Source organism: Rhea americana, unplaced genomic scaffold (assembly GCF_003343005.1).
Source record: "Rhea americana isolate MKP2758 unplaced genomic scaffold, rheAme1 scaffold_58, whole genome shotgun sequence".
Taxonomy (NCBI): Eukaryota; Metazoa; Chordata; class Aves; order Rheiformes; family Rheidae; genus Rhea; species Rhea americana.
In genome coordinates, this window is record NW_028186734.1 from 3,528,070 (window position 1) to 3,546,596 (window position 18,527).

Sequence of the window (18,527 nt, forward strand, 5' to 3'; positions counted from 1 at the left end):
TTTAACAGGAAGTGACTGGCAAAATGAGAAGCTCTAATACAGCAAGGTCAGATCCATATCGCTTTCACTGAAGTACCCTCTTCACGTCTGGAATGGCTTTCATATTGGTTTATGAATAGCATAGATTTATGCTCTTTCTTTTGTACTAAAGGACTGCAAGTACAATAGAAATTGTTTCAGTATTTACGTTTTAATTTAGTGCTGTTTTGTTAAGGCCTTGGATTTACTTAAAAGGAGATATTTATGGAAAATTACTGAAAAGCCTRTGGGAATTCTCTGCTGGCTTTCTGGTGACCTTCACAGGGAAATGCCCAACCTGGAAGCAATTTGACATTCTGGATAGTCGTGTAAGAGCAAGAATTCCCTGTAGCACTGCATCAAAATAGTGCATTTAATCTTCCTGCACCACTCAGCAAAAGACAGCCACTTGCAAGGAGAGGGTTTTTTCATGTGAAACCAAAGTTCAATCAATAGCTTCACCAGGTTTAAGGTTATAATAAGTAGATGACTAAAAAGCTAAGCATAATCTCTGGCACCACTGTCATTAGAATGGCCTCAGCCTATTCTGACTGTCCTAAGTGTTTTGAAGAGCAGGGTACGGGACCTTAGCAACAGATATACCCCTTATCAGTTGAACTGATCCCTAAGGGGACTAACAAGGAATGACACACTCTGCAGCTTGGGGATGACAAATGGCATTCAAAAAGGTAGTGAGAAATATATCCACTTCGGCAAGCCAGCCTGGTTTGGGAAAACGCTGTTAGATTATCAGCAGCGCAGCACATCCCTCTTTTGTCCACCCCCACACAGCCAATTCAGTCTTCTGCCAGGCAATGGACAGAAATCTACTGCTAYGCTACTACCGTCTTCAGGGTTTCCAAGGCATCTGCCATCTCACTCAACAGTCATTCTTACCTAACRTCTAGCACTTCTCACTCTCAAACCCTTCACAAATTAGGTCAGTTTGATAATCTCCTGATGGGAATCAAGGCAAGGGGGGAGTAGGTGTCTCACGTCATCCAGAATAAAGTTGGAGACAGCAATAGCTAGGGTTGGTCTGCTAAGAATTACCTTCTGGTGGGCAGCTTTTAACATCTGCCAACTTGGACTCCTCGTCTTGAAGTTGCAGAGGTCACTTCCTAAGACATGCTTGCTGTAATTTTGCATTATCCACCACAGTACACACCTGGATAAAACTGGTGGATCCAGTGTAACAATTTCAGGTGCCTCCACAAAGCTAATATACAATTGTTCTTTGCAGACATCATGGAGCTTGACCTGGRAGACTCTGCCAGCTGCTTGCATTGGCCTGGCTCAGGTACTGCTGCGGCTCAGCTCACCTGCTACYCAGATAACCTATGTGTGGCAAGTGCTGGTTGTCCTGTTGGCACAACTTCCAGTGCAATGTTGGTCCTGGGCCACAGCGCCTTTGCCTCCAGGACCAAGTTCTGCAAAGCCCCAAGGAGCTCACATGCAGCCTCACTGGCACCTGTGCAAGTCCCTGAGGCCTGAGCTGACACAAAAGTGAGCAAGTGGCCTTGCACCATGGGAGACCCATGCCTTCAGCACACTCCTTATGATCTAAGATCACGTCTTTGAGGGAGTATTTGATTTTACCAAGATATCATTGGATTATAGGATCATTCCGGTAGGAAGGGACCTGTGGAGGTCTTTTGTACCCCCTGGTAAGTGGGTCCTGAGCTGTCATGGCTTGCAGCTGGTGAGGTGGCCTGTTTCAGTGATGCTGGTAGCTGGGCACATCTCTTCAAATGCTGGAGCACTCTCCTTCCCAAGTGCTGATGGGTGGGGGGGGGGAAGGAGGACAAGAAGGCAGTGGAGCCCACAGCAGCCAGGCCCAGCACTAATGACAGTCACTGCAGCCCACACAACACCCTCATCCTGACTACTCCAAAGCCAAYGTGGTGGTGAAGACCAACGACTATGCCAGGCTCAGAAGCTATGAGCTGACATTACCCTGGGCAGAGGCAAGGAAGTTGGAAAGTTGTTACCCTGCCCAAAATGAAGGAGGAATCCCCTGGTCCACACCTGATACTGCTCCTGCATCTTGCAAAGGAACTGCATTTAGCTCAGTTAGTTAGAGTGTGGTACTGCTAATGCCAAGGTCATGGGTTCAATCCCCATATGGGCTATGCTGAGGGTTGGACTAGATGATCTCCAGAGGTTCCTTCCAACCTTACCATTCTATGATTTAAATTCAGTGCGGAGCCATGTGTAAAGGGGTTACAGGTGTCAGCATGATCTAGGTGGCTTGACACCAGAAGTTAAATTAAAGCTATTCACCCACTTCCCACCACTCCCATACACCAGTAAATCTCTTCTCTGAGTTGTATCTGCAACCCCACTCTGTGCTGTGTTTATTCCTATGTTAAAGATGAGTTTCCCTCCAAGCAGGCATGAACACACATGCTCCTTTCCCCTGCCTTGCAGACAGGGGGCCAGTTTGCAAGATCAGAATCACACACATGCTGAAGGAGCGCTCTGGAGCTGGCCCAAAGTGCTCAGCCGCTTTAAGCTACAGCAACTACATTTCTTGGGCAACGTGGGGAACATTGTACAAAAATGTGTTCCTTAATTGCACAGCAGGCTTTGTGTCTGTTTTTATTAGGTAAAGCAATTTGTCATGAAAGGATACAGCTGAGATAGCGTTCTGCTTGCAAGGCTTTGCAGCAAAAGATCTAGTTTCTCTGTAGTTGTCTTTGGTTCTTTATAGTACCAGATTTATCTACTCTTGTCCTCCTTGGTAATTAACACTTTCTGTATAAAGGCAGAGCACATTGGCTGCAGGGCCAATGACACGGGCTGGTCACTTGCCACAGAGACACAGTGTGAACTGGGAAATGTGGTCCTCTGCCCACCATTAAACCCAGTCTCCCAGATAAATAGTACTCTAAGGAATAAATACATAAGAACATGGAACTTCTTTTTTTTTTTTTCCTGTGATCGGAGCAAAGTAAATGAGTTTTCTAAATACTTGGTCTTTTTTTATTTATGTAAGCATCGTCTTGTTTATACAGAACTCATCTGTACAGTCACTTATTACCTGTTCCGTTCATCAGCTCTGGTTTCTGCACAGGAGTCAAGGACTTGATGATACCATGCCTCTTTCTCCCTTGATCCACCTCTGAAATTGTTTCTTACAGAAATATCTTTTTATTTTATTTTATTTTATTTTACTTAGCAATCTGGCAAGCATATACTCAGTTATTTTAAGTTTCTTTAAGGATTCACCATTATCTTTAGTTACGCTAAGATCTGAGTCTGTGTATCACCCGGTCTGATATTTGCAGCTTCAGACCTRGTCACCTAAACTGCTGAACACCCTTCAGTCTTCATGAGAGGGAATGCTCGAGGTACAACCTGCCTGGACTCCTGAATGCCCTCAGTCACTGTAGTATGTGATTCATCACATCCAAGGAAGGTGGGATGGGAAGTTGTCCCYGTAGTGCAGATAGGAAGAGCAGAGGAACAGAGACACGGACAAATAAAGTTCCTTGCCCAGAAGCAATCAAAAATGTGTTTATGAAACTGAGGTTCAGACACTTGTTTCTCAGATCACAAGCAAAGACCCTAAACAGGGGAGATCTCAGAGAATTAGACTCTCAGTCTCCCGTTCAGATTTCTCTTACAAATCTTACAGATTTCTCTCTCTATTCCTTGCTGCTGAAAAAAATTATGGTTGGCGTTCAACTTTCGACTGTGTCTGTCCTTTTTTTGACCCTCTACAGCTTGCTGGACAAGTGTTCATGTAAGGATATGCTTTCCTGATTTGCATGGGTTGTATCCTATGGTGTTCCCTGGAATATATAATGAAATAAATGWACAGAGGTATGTGGGACTGGAAAAAACAGTTCTGCTGCTGCCCTGAATCTCAGAGACATAAAACAGCAGGACTACAACTGCCTCTCTACCATTCCCAGAAACTGAGTCCTTTATTAGGAAATGAGATCTTGAATGTGACTGCAAGTACCAACCTACTCTGGGAGACAGAGCAGTTGCCTGCAGGGATGTTATGTAAAGGCTCTCCCATTTAAAGAAACACTGTCTTCCTCAGAGGAGAGGAGATCTGAAGCCTCTGTCTCTGACATAGTGCTGGGCTATTGATATAGAGCCTACAGTGGGGATGGAGGGGGGGGGAGCTGTTTCATTTTCCTCTKAAACAGGAGGTGATAAATAGCAACTCTTCACCTAGAAAGCCTTTTAAAGCTATTAAATTTTTGGAGGAATGGCTCAGCACTTGGCAATAGAAAAATGAGGTGAAACACGACCATACAACTAGACAGTGGCCACCCAGATCTGGGTGCAAAGTGAATGGTTCCATGATGACACAATTCGTGGACTGTCAGAAAAGTCTACTTCTCTCAACATCAGCTGAAGGACGAGCCCACAGTAATTCTGTTACAGGCATTTTGCTGTAAGGAGGCAGTAAATGCCAGTATTCTTTGCAGTTTGTGCTGTCAAGGCTCTCTGCTCACATGGTCAATAGGCACATGGAAGAAACTGTCAACAACTTTGGAGGCTTCTGCAGAGAGCTCACCAGCAATGAGCAGCTCTGCTGGGTAAGACATGTAAGGGGGAAGGCTGTTGTGAAATAAATGGATGGTAACAAACATATAAGAGTGCATTTTCACAAAACATGGCATTTCCCATTTCAATTTCTATTTCTATTTCAACTTCTTGGAAATTGAGAACTCATTTAGTGCTAAGGGAAGCCTGTGAGAAAATGACTTGTCAGAGAATTCCAGATAGGTAGTTGATAGAAATGGCATATTTCAGCAGTTACTTCTTTTATAATTTCTAACCAATACAAATTCCTCTTTTTTTTCAGTGCCAATGACTCTTCCCCTTGCTATGTTAACAAGGATTTCTTTTAATATTTAGGGAACAAAATATCATTTACAAGAAATTTAGACACTGGTGAGTATCAGACCRTGGACGATGCTGGTGCATGTATATTTGTTTGCTCAATAGATTTGACCAGTGAGGGGTGCTATGCRCTTGGCTACAGGTGCTGTCCTGAAGGCTCTGTGGGATCTGTGGGCCAAGCAAGAGGGAAAAATAATGCTCATAAGACCTGAATGTAAGAACACTCAATTCATCCAGAGAGATTTGCTGCTCCTGGCTGTCCTCTTTTGTACATCTGGTCTTGATTCTGCAGTAATATATACATATGCTTAGYTTTAAAATACCAGATAAAGTACAGGCACCACTGAGTTCTTGGAGACTGTGCACATGCTTAGCTTTTGCAGGATGGAAAACTGTAACAACTGCACATTGCTTAGCAGTGAAGTTGACCTGAACATTTCAGAATCATTTTGTGGTAGCTCTAATATTTCTGAAAGAAGATTTTTGACCAGCCCTGCTTATCAGCTGTTTCTGTGTACGCTTTTCTCTTGATGTCGTCTTTCTTATTTGTAGATTTTAGTCTGAGATTTTAATTTTTTAACCACTTCCCTATCATAAATGCTACTGATCCAGGAGCCAACAGTGTATACTCACACATTGCTGGATATTAAAAATAACTTATTCGCACAGAAATTGGCTTTTTGGTCTTTGAGCATAAAACCATTGCTATGGTGGAGTCCTAGTTCAGAACTTCAGACTGAGGATAGATAGAGGCTGCAGGAGGTTAGATAATATCAGATACAACTTTGCTGTGGCCGTATCTTGATGGGCACAGTCATAAGTGCTTGATCTCTGTAGTCCTTCTGGTTTAATGGGACAGAAGCAGCAAAGCACTGTAGCTAGCCGTGGAGCTAGCCACATGCACTCTCACACACCATGCACCTCAGGGCGTCCCACCGCGCTATCCTGACTTCACAGCTGGCAGGGGAGAGCCAGCTTCCACCCCACCAGCTTGGGTCTGCCAGCCTCCACCGTCTCTCACTTTTGCTCCATCACATTGAGCCTTCAGGTATCCTTCTGTGTGCAACCAGTACCCTTCAGCTTGCCAAATCCAAGAACACTAGGATCTTGAAAAGCACATCATCAAAAAATTCACAGCACAGATATCTTAAATGTATGAAAGGATATTTTGCATAGTGATAGGTTTCAGCAAGGGGTTAGACCAGCATTTCAGATAGCTAGTATGAAGCTCACTTTTTCGTAGAAAAGTCATGCCAGCAATACTGCATCTGTAATGAAACCAAGGTAAGAGGGATGCTCCAGTCTTAATTATTTTAATGGAAAAGTGTTTAATGTTCTTGGTTGGGGTTGAGAACTACAGTACTTTAGTGTCAGTAATTAATTCTGAGTGTCAGATGAAAACACATTTGCACATTCTGACACTTCTTCAAGAAGCAAAAACCATGTTCATGTTACCTCCTTGATAGCATCCACCTGGTTCCAATTATTTAATTCATTTTGTTTTCCAGCCTCTGTGGAAGTTACTAGTTGATACGGTAAGGAAATCTTGTTATACTTCCAATATAAAGGTAATTTGACATTCTTCTTTCTGACTGTATTAAAAGAGAACATGATTTAGCTTGTGTCCAGATTCTGGGGGAATTCTGTTTAATTTTAAGATGCTCTAAAAGAACCTATTTTTTTCTGGGAGCGGAAGCGTGCCAACAGGAATGCTCCTCTAAGTTAATTTGACATCTGGAATGTGAGACATGGCTTTCCCATTTAATTTTTCACTCCTTCCTGGATAGAATTTAAAAGAAAGCTGAAAAGAGCTTATTATCTAGCACTTACAGCCACAAACTAAGCACATGCTTGCATCTTTACCAGGGCAACAAAGGCTCAGATGAGGTGGTTGGTGGGGAGCATCTAGAATATGTGCTATGTCTCAGTTCCCTATTCACTTAAGAGAAATGGAGAAAAGATTGACAGTCATGGCTCATGCAGCTAGCATTAATTAATCTTTTGTCATCTTATTGTTTTATTATGCCATGCCTTTTATTTATGGCTTGTTCTTGAATCAGGAGCCCAAGCAATAGCTGTCCTGCACAGAGTTCAAGTATATTACTGATGTGCTAACAGAAGCAGCAGCTTATGTCAGCCTTCTTTCCCTCAAAGCTGGACTCTCCTCCTTCCTAATCCTTGAGTTGCCTCATCAACTTTGATGGGAACTCAGGAATACACCCTCAGTCCATGAGACTAAGATGGGTCAGAGAGGCAACGACAGTGACGAAAGCTGGAGGAAGAGGGAAAATAGTTATTCACTGTAATTTCATATTCATGTTTATTCCCTTACAGAAATAGTCCAAAATGGCCTACTTGGAAAAAAAGAAAGGGTGAGTTTAAACTGATGTGTACCTGATTAAAAGTATTACTCTGTAAGTCTTAGAAAATGGGAAAGGGACTGTGTGAGATGAAGCATGTTTTTTGCCAGCATCTTCTCATCCATCTCCAGGACTGCAAAGCTGGGTATTTGGTTTATGCTGTATTGGTGACTTTTTGCCACATAACTGTTGTGTGTCAGGCTAGCAAGGAGATTGTGCTGTTTTCTTCCAAGGATTTTTCAGAGTTGTAATTCTTTTTCATTAAAATACCTTGGGAGAAGAGAGGGGTGTTTATTCAGCAAAACTGATCTCCTTGACTAAAATTAGGGCTTTTAAGGAAGAAAGAAGTCAAAACACCTCCACTGTCAGTTTCCACAAAGAATGGTCTTTGACAGACTATTTAACAAAATAATCTTTTGTTGACTAAAAAAATAGCCTGACTTGAGAAAATCTTTATGTTTCAGAAAAGTAAATGTTAAAGCATGGATATCCTGCTTATACAACATCCTGTGCCTGGCTAGCCTACTCAGACCAACTGTTAAAACAAGTTTGAATGTTTGATCTCTCAAATAGCAAGATCTTAAATGGTTTGTACAGTAGGGAAATGTTAACAGACAATGATCAATGCTCAGTGTCTGCTCCTAAATGCTTAAAAGTTTTGCTGGACTGAGTAAAAAAGTAACACTGTAGATACATTTGAGGAGTGGAAAGCCAGTCCAGTGCCATAATTCTCCCAGTAAGGCAGAGGACTACAGTCTTGTCTATCACCAATATATGTATCCCCAAGGTATATGAGTATTGAGAACAAGATATTAAGACAGCAAAGGAATTATATTTATATGGGCATGTCGTATCTAACAGAGCGTTTGCATGGTTGTAGCAGTGTCAAATTAAATGAGGAGCGTATGCACATAGCGATGCTCAGGAAAGTGATATGAATTAATCAAAAGTGTCATCCTTGAGAGCATTAGTGAAAACACATCAAATCTGCACCTGAATGGCTACGTTCAGAAGCCCAGTGCCTGTAACCTGCAGTAACGTCATCTCCGAGGAGTAAGGATGTCTCAGCTAACGTGAATCTCAGAAGTCTGATAATTTGGTTGATTAACCAACCAACTTWATAAGTTGGTTTCTTCTGGAACATCTGGTTGCCTTAGCTTTGAGGGATACTTTGCAGCTGGCAACAGCAGGAGAAGTGCCCTCAGTTTCATTTGGAGAGGAGCATCTTTCCTGCCAGAGAGAGTTGCCTGTGCAATGGACTTGTTTTTTTGTGAAATACTGTGAAAGCCTTTAACAGTTTATGGGTGTCAGATTTAGCTAATGTAACTGGGGTTTACATTCTAGGAGATATATTCCTTAGTGAATCTAGAAGTAGCATTGMTGAGTCATGACATTTTCATATTTGGATTAGAAAAAGTTATCATATGCTACAGTTCAGCCAGGCTGAGGAGTTTCCTTCTCTTTTTTCAGCTGGATGTTATTCATATATCTCATCTCATTTTTCTGATGAGTTTCTGCTGTCTCTTAGGAAGAAACTGAAAATTTATTCTGATTTTGAAAATGTGTAGATTAGTATTATTAAAGATGCATTGTAGGAGAGTTATTTGGAGATTTATGATAAGTGTAACTTTACCTGCAGTTATGTACAGAGGTTTTGGAAGAGGGCTGGACAAGGTTCAGTAAATACTTGTCTTGACTGTTACTCTTCTGTGTTTTATGCTTGGCTCTTTTATGTCTATAATATGGACAGTCGTGTCTTTGCTTCTGTATACCTCTTGGACACGTCCCCTCCTTCTGCTGCATAATACTGCATTGCAGGAAAAGAGCAATGGTATGGCAAAGCTGAGGGCTGATGGCAAATTAAAATAACTGTTTCCACTGATTTATGAAAAAAACATTTGCTGTTTTATTTTCACAGTAGGATGAAGCCTGTTTGTAAGGGAAGAGAAGTAATAAAAAACAATTCTTTCCATAAGAATGTGATGCTGAAATTGTAAAATCTAGTTAATATATTTCTATCTACTGATGCATTAATCATTCAGAAGTGATCTATATCTTGTTCCAAATGCACATCTAGGTTCAAAGTAAAGGTGGGTGCAGATCTGTAGGATGATATTCGCAGATGCAGATTTATTCGAAAAATGATTGTCCCTGACAAAATAATGATGAATATCACTTTCTACTACTGTATGAAGTCATTTTATATAAAACTCGAAGATGAAAGTTCTCTCGTTATGTACATTTATTGGCAAAGAGTTCCCTTCCTTCYTGAAATCCTGAATAATGATGCCAATAAATGTTGACATGCACCAGCAAAGAGTGATGTACACAACCAAGTATATCTATAACTAAGAATTTCACTCTATATTTCATGTGCCAGAACTTCCATTCAAGTCTGGAGGGAATCCCTCTTGCAGCACTGCCTTCTAAAAGATTTAGGGTGCCTTTTATATCCAGGAAGGCTTCTAGAGGAACACTTGTTAATATTTTTTCTCCAGTGTCTGGCCAAAGGTAAACAGAAAAACAAAAATTTCTAGCTAAATTCATTTGAATGAAGAGAAATAATTCAATGCAAGTCATGTATTCARATTTGGAAATGTCTGCTTGGCTTCATTAACTACTATATGCCGGATCCTTTGCCCCATGTTTTCCATGACAGGCCATGGTTGTCCATCTGCTCTGGGTGCTGCAGTGTAKCATGGGACTTCCATGGGTGCCATATATCCTGAAATACCAATCAGCAACTCTGTGAACACAGGATGGCAGGGACCTAAGAACCTGAAAAGGAGCCATAGTGTCATTTCCAGATCAAAATTAATAATTTTCAGATGTTCCATTTTTTGAAGGATTGGGAAGAGGTGTAATTTTCCTTCTGTTAGAGTGAACTGCTGCTTGTGAAACTTGTCTGTCTTAAATACTATGTTTTCTGTTAAGAAGATTTTCTGCTGAAAATTTCAGACAATCATGTTCATGTGTAGGGTGTTTTACTCCAGTATATGCTGACAAGAGATTTTGGTTCCCTCAGAAGACCCTTCTGTCCTTGTTACAGCTCYTGATCTGTCTTGTTCAAACCCAGCTTGGGTATTGCTACAGAAATTGCAAGCTCCTAGCATAAGCATGGCCAAAAAAACATATGATTCAGACAGAATGTGAATCCCAGCTTTTAATTTCCTTTCAATTTCCTGGATTTTCATCAGTTCATGTCAATTTTTCAGTTCCTTTTATTAGAGTCTGACAGGAAAAAGTCAATAGAATCCTGAAGCACATTTGATTTTTATTTTCCTTACCTCCAGATGCTGGATGCAAACCAGTGATGGGAAATAAAGAAAGCAGTAGTTAGTCACTGAACTAGCTGAACTTCAACCCTTATGGATTGAGAAGCCAACTTCTTCAGATGGTATTTTGGGACATGCAGCCACTGCAGAGGTTGGAGGGCTTCCCTCCCCCCCCCCAATAATGACATAAAATCCCTAAAACTACAATGTATTGTTTATACTATTCCTTGACTACTCAGAGTTCAGGTTGAACTAGTTATTCAGAGTCTCATTGAATATATTTGTTACAGGACCTTGACACACACTCTGCACCCATATTCCCTTAAGTATAAAGGAATAGTTTGCACCTAAAAAATATGCAAAAGGATTGTCATGCCTGCATGAGGAAGACAGCCAACAATTAGTTTAAAATGTGCATGGACTTCTTCTAAAWCATGTAAGTTAATGTTTCAATGAAGTTGGAAGTATATTTGTTCAGAGATTGCACTCACAACATGACGTACTTAGCAGCACTGTTAAAGCCCCATGTGTACCGTATGTGTATTTCTTTGCTGCTCCACACACCTTGCTCTATAATTCTTTACATGTTTGTGTAGCAGAAAAAGCAGAGAAATATCAATAAATTTTTTATTGCATGTGTAACGTTTTCTATAAAATGAGTAGCAAACGTTATGCTGAATCAATTGTTATTCCATCCTTTATATTACCGAGTAACTTTATTAGGAATTAAAAACCAGAAGCAAATCTTGAATGTTTACTATTTCTTTGTAGGCCTTAGCACTGCTAGGAATTGGTGTGGCAACAGGAGAAAATGTGAGTATATGCTTAAGTGTTTTTTGGCTTTTTCCTTATTACTGTTTATTTAATGCAACTACCACCTAACCTCTGGGAGCTGGTGCCAAAACTCTCTTGCATTTCTCACTCGGGATAAATACTACAAATGAAAAATATTTGATAGCTGTTTCAGCTATTCCCTAACAGGGGTGCCTGCCYTCTCTCCCTGATTCTTTTTTTCCCCATACGTATTTTCTGTGAACCACCTAGGAATACCTAGTGTTTATTTATTTATTTATTTTTATTAGGAGAGTAACTGCTAACATTTTGTATTCTCTGAATAGTGAGTAATACAAACAAGTGCATCCATGGCTATGCTTGCCCCATATAACAGCTAGCAAAGGAAAACACGAAGAATAAGTCCATGCAACTCAATAGAACATGCTGTGGCTACGAGAGAGAACTTRAAAGTCACCTGGAAGGTCTGTGCAGCACAAGTCTGGACACTATGGTCTGTACAGAGCTGCAGGGCTCCTGACCCGCGGTATTTCCTTTAGCTCGAGGGTAATTAGCACAGCTCCCAGCTTGCTCTGTGGCTCTGGAATCGATGTGTTTTGCTCAGTACTGCCCTGCGCGTGCAGATATCACCTCCCTGCAACAACATGACGGAGTGTTTATTAGCATGAAAAGGTTTCTGGCTCTTATTCCCATATCACTGCTATCTGTGCTACATTAACTCAGCTGTAAAGATTACAGTCTCTGAAGATTATTCTGTTAGCAAGTTGTAGTTTCTGACAGGGATCTGTATAGTGTTCCTCTGAGAAATATTCACAAATAAACAACTCGGACATTAGAAACAGGAAGATCTTTCTGTTCAGGTCTCAGCTCAGTCATTACTAGAGGCCCAGTCCTTGAGCGTACTCGATATTCAGCACTTCTGGAGAAACTACAGACTCTGTCTTCAGCTGATGTTACCTGGACTCAAGTCTCTTGAAGACCCCAAAGAAATCTAACCTGGCCAGCACAATACATAGCTCTGACTCGTGCTCACTGCTCGGAACAGATGCAATGGTTGAGATTTTTTTCCACCAACTGCCATATCCCCCATTTGGGTTCTCTGCCTGGTTTTGCTCAAGGGAGGCCTATCACCACAGAGGGCTTTAACAGATGGGCCCTGTAGCCTCAAACTGGCTCCCAGCTGCCCACTCCTCAGGCACCTGGGGCCACTGGTCAGGCTCTGGATCAACGCGGGAAGGCTATGGCCAGGCACAGCTGAAGACAGGCATGCCTGGGACATAGCTCCAGTCAAGACAGTGGGCCCTGGGCTGAGCTGAAATGGAGCTCCTGGGCCCAGCCAGGTCCTGAGTTGGTTGGGGCCCATAAGGCCTGCCAGTGCCCTGAGGCCCTGAGAGCAGTCTCCCCTCCTGCGAGATGCATGCTCACACCTTATAGAGCTGTGTGCGCTCAGACGTGGAGGGATTTAGTTGCTGCGGGGGACCCAGAGTCAGGGCAGGACAGGGCAGGATGGTTCTACCACCACCATGGTGGAGAGACAGGTCCAAGGTCAAGCTGGGAACACCAGCCAGCGAGTCAGGGTCAGGATAAGGCTCACTGATGGTAACCAGGGTCAAGCACAGTCCAGTGATCAGCAGGCAAGTCCACGGTAATGACACCAGCCAAGGTCAGGCCAAGAAATCATCCATTTACCCATGGCCAGGCATAGGCACAGCTGCAAGGCCAGGTTGCACCTACGGCACAGCTCAGGCAGGGACTGAAGGCCCAATGGGGAGCATGTAGTCCCAGGTGAGACTGGCGAGAGTAAGACCTATTAGTGCACTTGGGGCTCTTGTGGGTTTTTTTCAGAGGGAAGATGCTCTGCTCCATTTTTAGATGTTATATATTCAGCTATTTTATAAGGTTTTTAAGTAACCTTTCCTTTCTGCCAACAAAACTCTTACTAGCATTAGTAGAAAGTCATTGCCATCAGCTGTATTTAAATACTTTTCCCATGAAATGCTTGTAATGAGTCCAAAGACCCATTTCCAGAATTACTTCCTGGATACATCATCAGTAGTGAGGTGTCAATAGATAGAACAGTACCTTTTAGAATACCAGCCTACAACCTAAAGTAAGTTGTTTTATATTGCACCCATCTTCCTGCCAAGTCTTGACACTAAATCTACAAAGCCAACCAATGTGAACTAACAAACTCTCAGTTCTCTGGAGCAACTGGAGAGAAATACTACATTAGCATAGTTTCTCTGTTGCCAGTTTCTCATGCCAAGCCCTGCTATCTACACATATTTCATAGCCGAGAGTTTCTTGCTTTCAGCTGTTGTCTGCCAGCAGATAGTACACTCAGTCTGGGGGATGGGGCATTGTAAAATGAGCATCTATTAGGATAAATCTGAATTATCCATTAGAATAGCCCTGCTTTATAACATGCCAAATCCTGAATGCAGGCTTTATTTTAGGATTTGTAAAAACTTTTTTCTTCTTTTCACCATAACCTCTAAGAACCACATAGCCATCTAATGTATTTATCCACAGCAYTCCCCTGTGAATAAGGTAAGCAGTGTTATCCTTACTTTAGACATGAAAAACTGATGTGAGACCTGAACTAATTGAACAACTTATCTGAAATCTGAACAGAAAATCTGTAGCACAGCTGGAAATGCAATCCTGCATTCCAAGCATCTTGTCTACAAAGCCATCCCTCATCTGGCTGTACTGTTCTCCAGGAGAAGGAATGATAGCAAAAGACAGTAGAATCACTGCTATATTCACTTCAGCTGCCTCAAAATAGGAATAGTTGTTCACATGCATAGACATCCCAAAGGYACAGTGCTGAGTGAGCATGCTTAACTGTAGTCAGGACAGTCCAGTTCTCTGTGCCACCTGAAGACCTTCCCTGCTAGCAAACACGGAGGCTGGTTAGGTAACCAGAAGAGGTGAGTTGGCTTGTAAAGGAACCTCACTCCTAAAAAGACTGTGAGGCAAAATGCTCTGAAAGTTTGAGCAGTGCAGGAAGTTTCTGGTCCCAGACAACTGCCACATCAGCTTTACCTAACACTTCTACTCCAAAAGTGAGCCATGTTTGCTCAGGTTAAGCCCACTATTGTTGTTCCTAGACTGGAAGAACCATTTTCTCTTGGTATTTTTGCTTCACTTTCACTTATGTGGGTCAACATCCATTTAAGCGGTAGTAATTTCTAAACTCACTCCAAGAAGACTGGGCTCTTAGGCACACGGTAATTTTTTTTTCAGTGTGCCTCTGTTCATCCACACTTAGGTCACACATGACCCTCTTAGTAGTTTAACTTGTGTAGGCTAACTCTTTTAATACTGGCAGCATCCTTGAGCTTCTCCTCATACAAATTCTCATGAAGTATTTCCTATAAATAATTAAAATAATTCAGATTTATTGAGAAACACAAGAGAGACATTGTACAAATGTTTTGATATTAGTTGCCAGCAGCTCTTGTAGAGACTTACTTCTAGAGACTTCAGGTCTTAACTTTTTATTTTTCCCTTACAGTATCAAAACAGAGTGATATTTAAACAGCTCCTACAAGTTAAGGCCCTGACTTATCTCCAAATTGACAGTGGCAGACTGGGAAGTGTGAATGAAAAGCTGTCTGTGCTGCTGATGACCAAAAGGTACCAGAGAAAGGCTCTGAAAAATGCTATGAGTGAGAAAATCTTTTTCTCTCTCCCTTCCCCCCAAATTAGTCTGATTAGTTTCTTCATGCTTTTAATTTCTTTCTAGGCATAAGTTAGTATGCACTGCTGTATGTTCATTTGTTTGGTGCTGCGCTACAGGTGTGCACCAGAACACATTTGGTCTCTCAGTACTGGGCACTGTCTTTCTCTAGTGTGAACTTGGAGGGGGGGGGGAAGAGCTGCTCTGACTTTTTGTCAGGAGCATTGTTAAAATGCCATGAAAGAATGAAGACATCATTGATCTTAATCACTTTTAGTCATTTCCCTCATGTTCTTAACTTCAATGAAGTACAGGCGTTGTTCTGCTTTGTTTTCAGTTCCTGTTTGCCCTCATGCTGGGGGAACTGGCCTTGTGAATTAGTCCAGCACTTGAAAATTGTTGATTATATCTCAGTATCTGGAAGGCTTGAAGGTAGGTTAGTTATACAGAATATGGTATACTACCATAGCAATTGACTATGGTGATGGTCACCTTTTTTGTTTGTTTTTTTGTTTTTTTTCTGATGTTGCTACATGGTGATTCCAGCATGCATTTGCCTTGTTATCCCAGTGGGCTACAAAGGGAAGTTCGAAATGTGGATTAGAGTCCAAGCAGGTAAAAGTGAACAGTCAGTAGCATTTTTGAAAAAGCTGCTTCAGAACTGGACTGTGTTCTGTCCCCAGATATTTCACAGGGATGTCACTAAGAGTGGCAAACTCACCAAGCCAGATTAACAAACAGACTCTAGATTTTGATGGCAGATCAGGCATTTGTCTCAAAATTCAGAAATAGTTCCTTCTCTTCTGACCTCTTATCTATCATGACAACTCATACAGCTCAGTGGTATTGAAGTACGGCCAATTTTGCAACATTACGTAACACACGAAAATAATGTGGCGTATAAAAGTTTCTCTGAGAAGGTAGGACATTGAGGGAGTTAGTATCTAAGCAAAGTGGTAAGAAACTTATCTTTGTTAGCCGATTGAATTTTCTCTAGGAAGTAGGGGGAAAAAAGTGATAGAAGTATGCCTTTGGAGGCAGAATGACAGATGAGGAGAAACTCCACAAGGCCAAATTGTGAGCCAGAATAAGKGCAGCAGTCAGCAAGGCAAAACGTTACAGATGTGCAGAGCTAGTAAGGAACCGAGCCTTTATTGCTACCTGTAGAGCTCCTCAAGTCACCAGCTGGCAAGCACGAGGGACGGCAAAATGCTGGGACAACTTGTTCATCAGGCAATAAGTCCAAGAATACCTTTCTTTCAATTGGCTCCTGTGTTCCTTAACCCATAGGATCTAACAATGTCTCTAAATGTTTTGTTTAAACTGTTGCYCTGAATCCAGTCAGCCTGCAGTCTTACTAGTCATCTTCGCCAGCAGTAATCTTGCCCTGCAAATTCCAGCTAATCTGAAGTGTCGTAAGAAGTGGTTTCCAGCAAAAAGAACTTAACTTGCTACATGCAGGCACAAATGCAGGTAAATTTGCAACCTAATTTGTTTTCTTGTACCTTAGAGGTCAGTAAATGCACACAAGAATCTTTAACTTACAGAAGTGCACACATGATAATAAGGTTGCTGTCAGCCTAAAGCTGAGAAATATCATTAATATAGATGGAATATCAGAACTAGGTGACCTTAAAAAACAGACTACTAGAGATGGGATGAAATTCACTGTAAGGAACATATGACCTGGCTTTTAGGTCTAATAACAAGAATATTTGCTACTGCCTGCGAGTTCGGTATATCAAAGACGACAAGACATGAGTTTGTTACTTAATTACATGTTGGCTCCTGGGCACCCATTTAATGCAACCTCAAGAAAAGACAGGTTTTATCTTCCATGTATCAAGCAAGGCTCTGGTATGATCTCAGCTAAAACACCACTCTCATCATCTGTTAAAGGAAGATGAACTAAGGTACTGAGGAGAACCTGTCTAATAAGCAGTAACTTATTTGATATAGAGACTTTGATATAGAGAAGGTAGTAATAGTTTCATTCTGCAATTTTCTTGTGCTGGACTAAACACTGGAACAACAACTTAAGTTTTATAAGTCCTACTGGTTATAATTTAGAATAAAATTTGTCTTCTAGGATTAATCGACTGAGTGCATTTTCAGTAATATMCAAGGACAGAAAAACATTAGTTCTACAGTAAAGGTTGATTGTTCTGTGTAAGGAGGTATAGAAAATTGTTGGCTGGGGTAGCATGGATTAGAGTGGTGCCTGAAGAGCATCCTTTAGCTGTGACGTACTTGAGCTCCACTTTTTTTCTTCCAGGATTTGTGAATTTGTAGATCACTTTCATAAACACTTCAAATATCCTACTGTAATCAAGAATTCTTCCTACATGCCACCTTAGGTATGCTGTCTTAAGGGTACACAAAGGAATGTACCTCCATCACAAACAATGACAGATTTTGAAAAAATCTATAAAATATATAACAAATTTTTCTAATGGTACTCAGTACACTTAAACTGGATGGTGGATACATTATTACACTAAACAAAGAAGTAGGCTTATTAATTATACCTTCTAAATGCAAAGTATAAAACTGAAAAGTGTTCTGAAAAGAGCAAAACCCTAGTCAGAATTTAGTCCTAAAACGCCTCTTAGGTCTGTCTAATAGTTTGTGTTGCTGACTTACTTATCTACCAAACACATAAATGCATTAAGAGTGTGCCCTCAACATCTTTTATTTCTGTAACTCTAACCAGACAATAGGGTAAGACAGGGAGGTATGACTCCCTCTGGCCTTTTCCGTAGGCTCAAAGGAGGATACAATTTCATACTCCAATCTTGAGCAGCAAAAGAAAATTGTTACCCAATTGCAAAATGTATCTTCACTTCCTACTCAGTGTCTAAAAAATATTCTGATCTGTAAAGGTGCTGGATATTCTACTGAAAAGAAAGAAAAATCTGCAAGAAACTATCATTTTCCAGAGGGAGGTCTGGCAGAATCATCTTTAAAGCCAAAAGGCAGAGCAGCATTGAATACTTAACCCCACAAAATTTTAGTTAAAAGATAAATTCCTCAAACTTACTTTTAGAGCACACACAATCTCACGAGACAGTGCTACAAAAAAAAAAAAAAAATCTGAAGATAAGTGCTTCAGTGCAGTGAAAGGATTTGCAAATAACTTTGATGTAAAATATGTTTCTGAAAGTTATGATCAGTTTAAGAAAAACGAACAATCCTCTTATACTCAGGCCTCTGAATGAACTGAGTCAAATCCCACTGATTATTAAATTTTTAGAACTAATTCAAACAACTTTGCAATATTTGCGATGGCAAATTTACTGAACTTAAAAATTCAGCAAGTTATTTTGAATAAAAATTACTATGCACTCCTCTGTGTTAAAATATATATTGAATATGCTGTGTCTGAAATATTAACTGTAATCTATCCACAACTGAATTTCTGAAGAGGAATTTTGTACACACTCAGGTTACTACAAAGGTTGCAAGGATAAGAGACAAAAGCTGAATTTTGCTAGGCTCAAATATCATAAGCACTTCTACAGCTAAACTTTT

General features: G+C 41.0%; 1 pseudogene; it reads left to right on the forward strand.

Moving 5' to 3' along the window:
* Nucleotides 1–4,447: 4,447 nt before the first annotated feature.
* On the forward strand, nt 4,448–17,353 carry LOC146587610 (mitochondrial enolase superfamily member 1-like; annotated as a pseudogene).
* The last annotated feature ends 1,174 nt before the right edge of the window (nt 17,354–18,527 follow it).